Source organism: Chlorocebus sabaeus, chromosome 21, assembly GCF_047675955.1.
Source record: "Chlorocebus sabaeus isolate Y175 chromosome 21, mChlSab1.0.hap1, whole genome shotgun sequence".
NCBI classification, from domain to species: domain Eukaryota; kingdom Metazoa; phylum Chordata; class Mammalia; order Primates; family Cercopithecidae; genus Chlorocebus; species Chlorocebus sabaeus.
The window spans coordinates 5633961-5644454 of NC_132924.1; the positions used below are offsets into that span (position 1 = coordinate 5633961).

General features: G+C 45.5%; 1 pseudogene; it reads right to left on the reverse strand.

Annotated features, from left to right (window-relative positions):
- The window catches only part of LOC103247677 (septin-14-like), a 92058-nt pseudogene extending 84154 nt beyond the window's left edge, over positions 1-7904 (reverse strand).
- Positions 7905-10494: the final 2590 nt, after the last annotated feature.

The following is a 10494-nucleotide window of genomic DNA, read 5'->3' on the forward strand; positions in this document are numbered from 1 at the left end:
TTGAGCCTGAAAGGTCGAGGCTGCTGTGAGCCTTGTTCATGCCACTGCACTCCAGCCTGGGCAACAGAGGGAAGCCTTGTCTCAAAAAATGAAAAAAGAAAGACAGTAGCCACATACTCTATATATTGGTTTTGTGAAAATTAGAGATTTTATATATCTGGAAAATGGCTTCATGGTAACAGGTGACCATGAAATTAAGAGTGTGTATCCTGGCCAGGCATGGGGGCTCACGCATGTAATCCCAGCACTTTGGGAGGTTGAGGCAGGCGGATCACCTGAGGTCGGGAGTTCAAAACCAGCCTGACCAACATGGAGAAACCCCATCTCCACTAAAAATACAAAATTAGCTGGGCATGGTGGCTCATGCCTGAGGCAGTAGAATCATTTGAACCCAGGAAGCAGAGGCTGCAGTGAGCCGAGATCGCACCATTGCACTCCAGCCTGGGCAACAAGAGTGAAACTCCGTCTCAACAACAACAGTGTGCATTCCTGACTATTGAATGTACTACTAATTAAGAACTTGAAGCAGCTCTTAATTTAACTAGAAATCTAATTTATTTCAAGTACTTAATGACATCTGAGATTAAATACAAAGTCTCTTTTCAGTTTGAACAATACATAGTAAAAGTGGAAATTCCTTGGATAAAGGGAACCCAAATTAGAACCTTTTCTCTCTTCAACTAAATAAAGCTGTCTTCAACTAAGTAAAGTTGAAGACAGCATGTTTTGTTAGGTCTGAGTACAGAAAAGAATCTGACAATATGACAATTTCTGTTATATCTATATTGGCCTTCTATTTTTTAAAAAGAAGATATACTTTTAACCCCCCCCCCCTTTTTTTTTTTTTTTTTTTTTGAGAGAGAGAGGGTCTTGCTCTGTGGCCCTCTCTGCAGTGCGGTAGCATGATCACAACTCACTGCAGCCTCAACCTCCCAGGCTGAAGTGATCCTCCCACCTCAGCCTCCTGAGTAGCTAGAACTACAAGTACATGCTACCATGCCTGGCTATTTTTTGTACAGACAGGGCCTCACTATGTTGTTCAAACTCATCTAGAACTTTCAGGCTCAGGCAGTAGGGTGCAAAGGGGACTCTAAATAAGTACTCTGGAAGCCAGGTGTCAAGTCTCAATTTGTCCAAGATATCCTGCCCAAGATAACAACAACCTGTGTTGGGCAAGTCACTTAACCTGTGAATCTCAGACAAAGCAAGAAGCAGTAAATACTTCTACGTTCCTTTTTCTGGAGATGGAGTTTTCTCTTATTGCCCAGGCTAGAGTCCAATGGTGCAATCTCGGCTAACTGCAGCCTCTTCCTCCCAGGTTCAAGTGATTTTCCTGCCTGGGATTACAGGTGCCCGCCACCATACCCGGCTTTTTTATTTTAAGGCTCTTGTTGCCCAGGCTAGAGTGTAGTGGTGTGATCTCAGCTCGCTGCAACCTCTGCCTCCTGGGTTCAAGCGATTCTCCTGCCTCAGCCTCCTGAGTAGCTGGGATTACAGGCACCCACCACCATACCCAGCTAATTTTTTGCAATTTTAGTAGAGAGAGGGTTTCACTGTGTTGGCCAGGCTGGTCTCAAACTCCTAAACTCAAGTGACCCACCCACATCAGCAGGGATTACAGGTGTGAACCAACATGTCCGGCTCGAGGTTCTATTCTAATTCTAAAAGTTTCATTATCTCAATGGGGTAGTAAATAGATGGCACTTTAAGATACAGGGGAGGTAATAATCCAACATTTTGATATGGGGGAGGTAGTAATTCAACATTTTGTAAAACATGGCAACTTTTTCATGGACTTGATTTTCAAATGCAGTGGACCCTTGAACAACATGGGTTTAAGCTGTGTGAGCCCACTTATATGTGGATCTTTTTCAACCAAATGCAGAATGAAACCTGCATATATGGAGGCCCAACTATTCATATACCCAGGTTCTGCAGGGCCCACAGTGGGGACTTGACTATGCCAGGATTTTGGTGAAAACAGGGGTCCTGGAACCAATCCCCTATAGTATATGTCCTATACATATACCATAGGACAACCGGACTATTTTTATAGTTTTAAGAAATGTAGATTTACCAAGTCTATGAGCCTTTCTAGATCATATGTACTATGCTTACATAGAAACCCTTCTTAGACGGGGTCTAATATACAGGAAATACTTACGTAGAATATTTTGCATATTAAAACCGGGCACAGTGGCTGACACCTGTAATCTCAGCACTTTGGGAGGCTGAAGCAGGTGGATCACCTGAGGTCGGGAGTTCAAGACCAGCCTGGCCAACATGGTGAGACCCTGTCTCCACTGAAAATACAAAACTTCCTCAAGCATGGTGGCGGGTGCCTGAAATCCCAGCTACTCGGGAGGTTGAGATGGGAGAATCACTTGAACCCACAAGGCGGAGGTTGCAGTGAGCTGAGATCGCGCCACTGTACTCCAGCCTGGGTGACAGAGCAAGATTCCATCTAAAAAAAAAAAAATTCCGCATATTAGTTTCCCTTGCACAACTTCAAAATTGTTTTAAATGAACATGTCTTTATGTCAGCAATATGCTACATTAAAACAATTAATATCCAAATATATAAACAAGTATATACAAGAAACTTATTATACTTAAAGGCACTTATTATCAAACACTGAAAAAGAAAGGAACATCTCCAATCAATGGTGACAGCTACAACTGAGGACAAACTTTATTTCAGGAACATACATGTATCACTTTTCATCCTAACACTCATCTAGCAAAGTAGGTTTTTTTGGTTTATTTGTTTCTTTTTTGAGACAGGGTCTCTCTTTACCAACCAGGCAGGAGTGCAGTGGCACCTTCACGGCTCACTATGGACCTCGGCCTGCCAAGCTCAAGTGATCCTCACACCTCAGCCTCCCAAGAAGCTGGAAATACAGGCATGCGCCACCATGCCTGGTTAACTTTTGTATTTTTTGTACAGGCAGGGTTTTGCCCTGTTGCCCAGGCTGGTCTGAAACCTAAGCTCAAGAGCTCTGCCAGGTGTCAGCCTCCCAAAGTGCTGGGATTACGGGTGTGAACCACTGCACCAGGCCCTAAGTAGATGTTAAAATCTCTAGTTAAGAAACTGAGGCTGGGCGCGGTGGCTCAAGCCTGTAATCCCAGCACTTTGGGAGGCCGAGACGGGTGGATCACCAGGTCAGGAGATCGAGACCATCCTAGCTAACACAGTGAAACCCCGTCTCTACTAAAAAAATACAAAAAACTAGCCGGGCGATGTGGCGGGTGCCTGTAGTCCCAGCTACTCGGGAGGCTGAGGCAAGAGAATGGTGTGAACCCGGGAGGCGGAGCTTGCAGTGAGCTGAGATCCAGCCACTGCACTCTAGCCTGGGCGGCAGAGTGAGACTCCGTCTCAAAAAAAAAAAAAAAAAAGATAAGAAACTGAGGCATCATGAAGATAAGGCTACAAGTCTAAGAACTGGGAGGGCTGGAAGCCCACACAGATTCCTTAGATTTGAGCTCAGTGTACCAAACCAAGGAGGCAGGGAGTGCTAACTTAATGTTAGCTGGCAGGCTCGTGAAGGTTTGCAGCAGAGTTTTCAATGATTTATGGGAAATAGTAAGAACATGAAAATAAAGTTCTTTTTTTTTCAGACTGAGTCTCGTTGTGTCACACAGGGTGGCATGCAATGGTGCGATCTCAGCTTACCGCAACTTCGTCCTCCAGGCCTTGATTCTCCTGCCTCAGCCTATGGAGTAGCTGGGATTACAGGTGTATGCCACCATGCTCAGATAATTTTGTATTTTTACTAGAGACGGGCTTTCAGCATGTTGACCAGGCTGGTCTGAAAGTAAACTTTTCCATAGAGCTAAATGATTCCCCATTTAAAGATCTTTTATTCTGAGAGATTCTGCTCTTTCAAATTGTTTGAATGGAAATATCCTCTTGTTAAATGAAATGATGGTGATAGGAGATAGTGGTGTGTTACTCTTTTTATTGGCTGTACCTGGTAGAATTAAAAAATCAGCATTTCTATTGTAGCCTCCTAATTTGGGGAAAATATTTCTTTAGAAATCTAAAAGTCTGGAACTTCCCATCATTATGCCTCCTCAGAATAATAGAGGACTTTACACACAGATGCCCCTCAAGATTCTCTCATTAATCTCTACCTTATTCTGTTTGGGTTAAGACATTTAGGGATTGTGAAATGAGAATAAAGTGAGTTTAAGCAATTCAAAACCATGAGCTGACTCTGGATCCTTGAAGATTACTTTCTTCAGAATCTTTTTCATCTGTTAACTTTTCTCTGGGCTCAAACTGTCTTTTCCTAAAACAGTCACATTTGGAATAGTACTGCTACATGGCAATCACTATCACAATAAACTAACTTGAGGTCTCCAATAATCAGCTTTCATTTAAAGTCTCTTTCAGGTTGACAAAATAAAAACTTTCAATATTTTGTCTACCCACTTCCAAAAGAAAATGAGTCTATACATGTACAGATATATGTGATTATATATGTATATACACACATGTGATTTTGATCAGCCTGTTTATAAACTACTTGAAAAACAAGTTGATTTGTAAATTCATTTATGAAATCATTAGTTTATAAACTACTTGATTTTTGCAAGTAGTTTATAAACAGACTCATCAAATTGAACAAATTTCTTAAAATAATTTCACTGTATAGATGGCAAATAAGTTATTTACTCTTCTTATTAGCATATCTTATTTTTACCCGTCCTCCTTTAGCAAGCATCTAAGTTAAACTATTTTATGTCCACAGCTATACAACGAAATATCACTTTAAGTCACAACATATTAAATTCACATTGAAAACTATGAAGAGATCCAGTTACCTTTAGTCTTACATGTACTTATATATACTTTTAATATACTACTTCATGTTTTATGGTGCACAAACACAGAGCTCTTGCAGGATATATAACTATGAGAATACTTAGAGTGTATGCTTATTAAATGGTTTGAAACTCTCTTTTTTAAAGAAAAGTTCTTTTTTTTTTTTTTTTTTTGAGATGGAGTCACTCTTGTCGCCCAGGCTGCAGTGCAATGGCACGATCTCGGCTCACTGCAACCTCTGCCTCCTGGGTTCAAGAGATTCTCCTGCCTTAGCCTACTGAGTAGCTGGGACTACAGACATGCGCCACCACGCCATGCTAATTTTTGTATTTTTTAGTAGAGATGGGGTTTCACTATGTTGGCCAGGCCTGTCTCAAACTCCTGACCTCAGTTGATCCGCCTGCCTCAGCCTCCCAGAGGGCTGGGATTGTGGCGTGAGCCACAGTGCCCAGCCAAGAAACGGCAATTTTAAGAACTTAAAATTCTTAAGGTCGGGCGCAGTGGCTCACCGTGGTAACCCTACACTTTGGGAGGCCGAGGCAGGTGGATCAATCAAAGTCACGAGTTTGAGACCAGCCTGGCCAACATGGAAAAACTCCCTCTATACTAAAAATACAAAAATTAGCCTGGCATGATGGCGGGAGTCTGTAATCCCAGCTATTGGGGAGGCTGAGGCAGGAGAATCGCTTGAATCCTGGAGGCGGAGGTTGCAGCGAGCCAAGATCGCGCCATTGCACTCCAGCCTGGGCGACAACAGCAAGACTCCCTCTCAAAAAAATAAAACAACTTAAGCATACAGTAAAGTACTCTTTCCATGCCCCAATGTTAAATGGTCCATTTATTATAGACTACTTGTTTCAAAAAAAAATTGAAAATTGGTAAAAATTCTGCTTAAATTCCATATTAAACTACGATCAAGTTATTTTTAGCTCTTCTTGTTTCTTAAATACTTGAAATGTGCTGCTACATGTTTTTCTTATGTATTTATTCATTCAACTAACTTTGGGTGGAAGGTACTAACAAGTTTAAAAGTCCTTTCTGACAGTGGAAATAACATAAAAATATTTGCATAAAAGACACTCAATGGTTCTCAAAGAGTATCTGAGAGTCTAATCAGCCTATTAACCTTGGTCTGAATAACCAACAACAAATGTGAGCTTTTTGTCACATCCATGTATGTTCTGTAACCTGATACCTACATTTTAAATGCATTTTTAAAATGTTTCATTTGGCCCTATGATAATTATTTCCCCTGTAAAAAGCGACACGATTTTTGTTTAAGAGCAAACGAGAGAGTATCTGGTCTATGAAAAAAGCTAAGTGGAAAGATCAGCTCCCTAAAGTTTGTAACCTATAACAAGACAAACTCCAATGCTACCTTGTTCATGTAATCAACAATATGTGAGTGGAAATAAACTAGTGAGCTATACATTTCTGATACATACCAATTTACCAATCAACAGGAGGGGAAGAAATCGCTCAAATGTGGCTACTGTTAACAAACATCTAAATATCAGACATAGTCTCTATTAAAATCGTAGCCTACCAATTTTGAAATCATTCCTTCGACTTTTGTTATGTTTTTAATCACCCCATTAAAAAAAAAAAAAAAGCAGCCTCTTTTAAAATGTAAATTCCCCCCTTTTTCAAAGTAACTTGCCTAGGGAAATTTAATGCATTAAAATAAAACCTAACAGACAAACCAATTACAACATTAAAAAAAAAAAAAAACTAAAATGATCAGTAACCAAACCAATAGCTCCAGTTTAGCAAAGCGTGTGTTTTTAATCTGTTATGGGTATCCTATTATATTAATAAGCAACAATCTTTAAAAGTCATCCCAATGCCTAAAACACCGCCATAAACATAACATACTTGTCCTTTACTCCAATGAAGCTTAAACTAGACTCGAACTCAGACCATTTCCCCCCTTCCTGGCACACTGAAATATACGAGGGGGAATCCAAGAAATCAGATATGTTAAGTGCCGGTTACTTCTTTTAGAATAGGGTCAAATTCGCGTTTATCCGCAAATGTCACCGTCCCAGTAAGTCTGCAAATTCTCACCAGCGCTGGAGTACAAAGAGGCCTGACCACGGAAACACCTGACCCAGCATCACCAAGACAGTGGGAAACGCAACCCTCCTCGGGTCGGAGCCGGCCCCAGAGCCTCGGCTGCAGCGATGGTGGGGACAAGAGGTGGCCGCTGGTCTCGCGGGTGCGGCGGACAGGGTCCCACACCCCCGGCCGCCTCCCGACAACCAGGAAACCTGTCAAGCCGGCCGAGACCCACCCTCCGCAGCCCCCTCGCGCTCCTGCCCAGCCCGGCCCCAGCCCGCCCGACCGCTCCCCGTCTGCCCCGGCCTCCCGGCTGCACTCTGCCACCTCATTCCTCCCCGGCGGCCTCGCGGCACTTCCACCTCCTCCCCGCGACCTGGGCTCGGGTCGCCCCCGGCCCGGCCCGACCACGTCAGTCCCCCCCGCGGCCCGGTCCCCGCGGACTCCAGTCCCGAGCTCCAGCCGCGCGCTCCGCGGCCTCGGCCTCCGCGCTTGCCTCGCTCGGCCGCCCCCGGCCCCACTCCCCAACGCCGGCTACCTGGAGGCAAGCGCAGCGGTGCACTTCATGCAGGGTCCCAGGTCGCAGAGGGCCCGTGGTCCCGCTTCTCCAGCTCCACATGGTAGACGCAGATGGAGAGCAGGATCCCGGCGGCGGCGCACACTGCATGTCGGTCACTCTCTCCCACCGCCGCACCGACACTCTCAGCAGGACGGGCGCCGCCACCTTCCCCACTCCGCTACTGCCGCCGACGCCACCTCCCTCCGCCTCCCTCAGCCCGTCTGGGTCGGACACAGCCGCCACCGCAACAGCCACCGCCACCGCCGCGCCCCATTGGCTCGGTCGCCCGCTCCAGCCCCGCGCCGACAGGCGTGCGGCCCAACCGCCCTGAACCGAGTGAGGCCTGCGGGGCTGGGAAGTCGAGCGCCGGCGCGGAGGGAGGGGGCGGAGCAAGCAACGGCCGGGACGCCGGATGGCCGGCAGAGACTGAGGCGGCCGCGGGCAAGGTGCGCTCCAGGAGTGGGGCCCGGGAAGGGGTGGGGCCCGGGCGAGAGAGGGGCGGGGCGGGGAAGGGCGGGGTCTGGAGGGGCAGGGCCCAGGAGGGGCGGGGCAGGGCGGGACCCGGCGGCTAGCGCGGGAGGGACTTAGGGGACCGGTGCAAGGAACACATTGCAAGGGTGCTACTGTGGGTGACTGGGGGAGGCCTCGGCCCCTCCCTCTGGATTCTCATCCTTTTTCCCTTTTTCGTCGTTATCACTTGATATTTCTGACCCAATCCAAATCAACCCTGGCAATGCTCGGAAATTTAGAGCCACACTCCTATGACCTCATCTTCCCACTACCAACTCTGGGCACTCTGTGTTCAACCTGTGCAAAACTTTTTTTTTAATGTGCAAAAGTATGTTTTGAATTAAAAAACTGTTTATATAAAATGATTTATGGGCTGGCGCGGTGGCTCACAGCCTGTAATCCCAACGCTTTGGGAGGCCGAGGCAGGTGGATCACTTGAGGTCAGGAGTTCGAGACCAGCCTGGTCTACATAGTGCAACCCCCATCTCTAATAAAAATACAAAAAAAAAAAAAAAAAAAAAAAAAAAAAAAAACCGAGTGTAGTGGTGGGCGCCTGTAATCCCAGCTACTCGGGAGGCTGAGGCGTGAGAATTGCTGCAACCCAGGAGGCAGAGATCGTGCCACTGCACTCCAGTCTGGGTGATAGAGTGAAAGACTCAACAACAACAACTTATGAATGCCTTGCTTCTCTGTAAGGTGAATTTGAGGTGGTTTGCCATAATTCAAATAATGTAGACAAATATAAAGATGAGCTAATACAATCAGGACAAAGAAAACCAAAAGTCAGAATAAAATGAAAGGCCAGGAATCAGAACACAGATAAGCAGGCTATAGGGGCTTACAAAATTATTAAAATTGCGTCGTAAATTTGGCTCTGAGCTTCCTGGTGGCCAAAACTAAAAGGGAAACAAATGTATATGCTTTCTCACTGTCTTCAAGAAGAAACACAGTGTTCTTGGAGATTTTCAGTGTTTCCCTGGTTGCAGCTTTCAATTTTTCAGGGGCTTTATATAGTGATTTTGAGTAATAAGCAATATCCTTGTAATCGTTATCTCTTGTTGGGTAAAAATTTCCTCCAATTCAGCAGCTTAATAAACAATAAACTTTTTTTTTCTCACAGTTTCCATGGGCTAGGAATCTGGGTGAGGTTAGCTGTGTCCTCTGGCTCAGGCTCTCACCAGGATACAATTGGGCTGTCAGCCAGGGCTGCAGCTCTCTCAAGGCTTCAGAATCCTCTTTCAAACCCCCTTCCGCGGCTGCTGGCAGGCCTCAGGTCCTCTCTGGCTGTGGGCTGGAGACATCCAGTGTTTCACCATGTTGGCCAGGCTGGACTTGAACTTCTTACCTCAGGTGATTCACCCGCCTTGGCCTCCCAAAATCCTGGAATTACAGGCATGAGCCACCATGCCCGGTTTTTTTCATTTGATTGTTTTGTTTTTTGTTTTTTGCTATAAGGTCTAGTTCTGTCTCTCAGGCTGGAGTGCAGTGGTGCAACCATGGCTCACTGCAGCCTCTATCTCCTGGGCTCAAGTGATTCTCCCCCCTCAGCCTCCTGAGAGCTGGCACTACAGGCACGTGCCACTACATCTGATGAAGTTTTACTCTTGCTATCCAGGCTGGAGTGCAATGGCCTGATCTCAGCTCACTACAAATTCTGCCTCCTGGGTTCAAGCAATTCTCCTGTCTCAGCCTCCCGAGTAGCTGGAACTACAGGCATTCACCACCACACTGGCTAATTTTTGTATTTTAAGTAGGGATGGGATTTCACTATGTTGGCCTGACTGGTCTTGAACTCCTGACCTCAGGTGATCCACCAGCCTCAACCTCCCAAAGTGCTGGGATTACAGGCATGAACCACTGCACCTGGCACACCTGGTTCAGTTTTTAAATGTTATTTTTGCAGAGACAGGGTTCTCTGTACGTTGCCCAGGCTGGTCTCAAAATGTTACCCTCACATGATCCTCCCCCTTCAGTCTCCCAAAGTGCTAGAATTCGAGGCATGAATCACCATGCCCAAACTCATTCTCTTTCAATTAGCTCAGTTTCTATTTCTTATTATAGAAATACCATCAAATAGAAAATGTCAATGTTAAGCAGGATTTCCATGTAAAGATGGCAAATCACAAAATCTTCCTTCCTTGATACTTATTCATTCTTTTTTTGTTCTTTTTATTTATTTATTTTTTGAGATGGAGTCTCACTGTGTCACCCAGGCTAGAGTGTAGTTGCACAATCTTAGCTCACTGCAATATCCACCTCCCAGATTCAAGTGGTTCTCCTGCCTCAGCCTCCCCAGTAGCTGGGATTACAGGTGTGCACCACCATGCCCAGCTAATTTTTGTATTTTTAGTAGAGATGAGGTTTCACCATGTTGGCCAGGCTGGTCTCGAACTCCTAACCTGAGGTGATCCACCCGCCTCGGCCTCTCAAAGTGCTGGGGTTACAGGCATGAGCCACTACAGCCGGCCCCTTGATACTTATTCATTCTAATGACATTTATTGTGTGCCTACTATGTGCCAAGTACTGTATTAGGTTCTG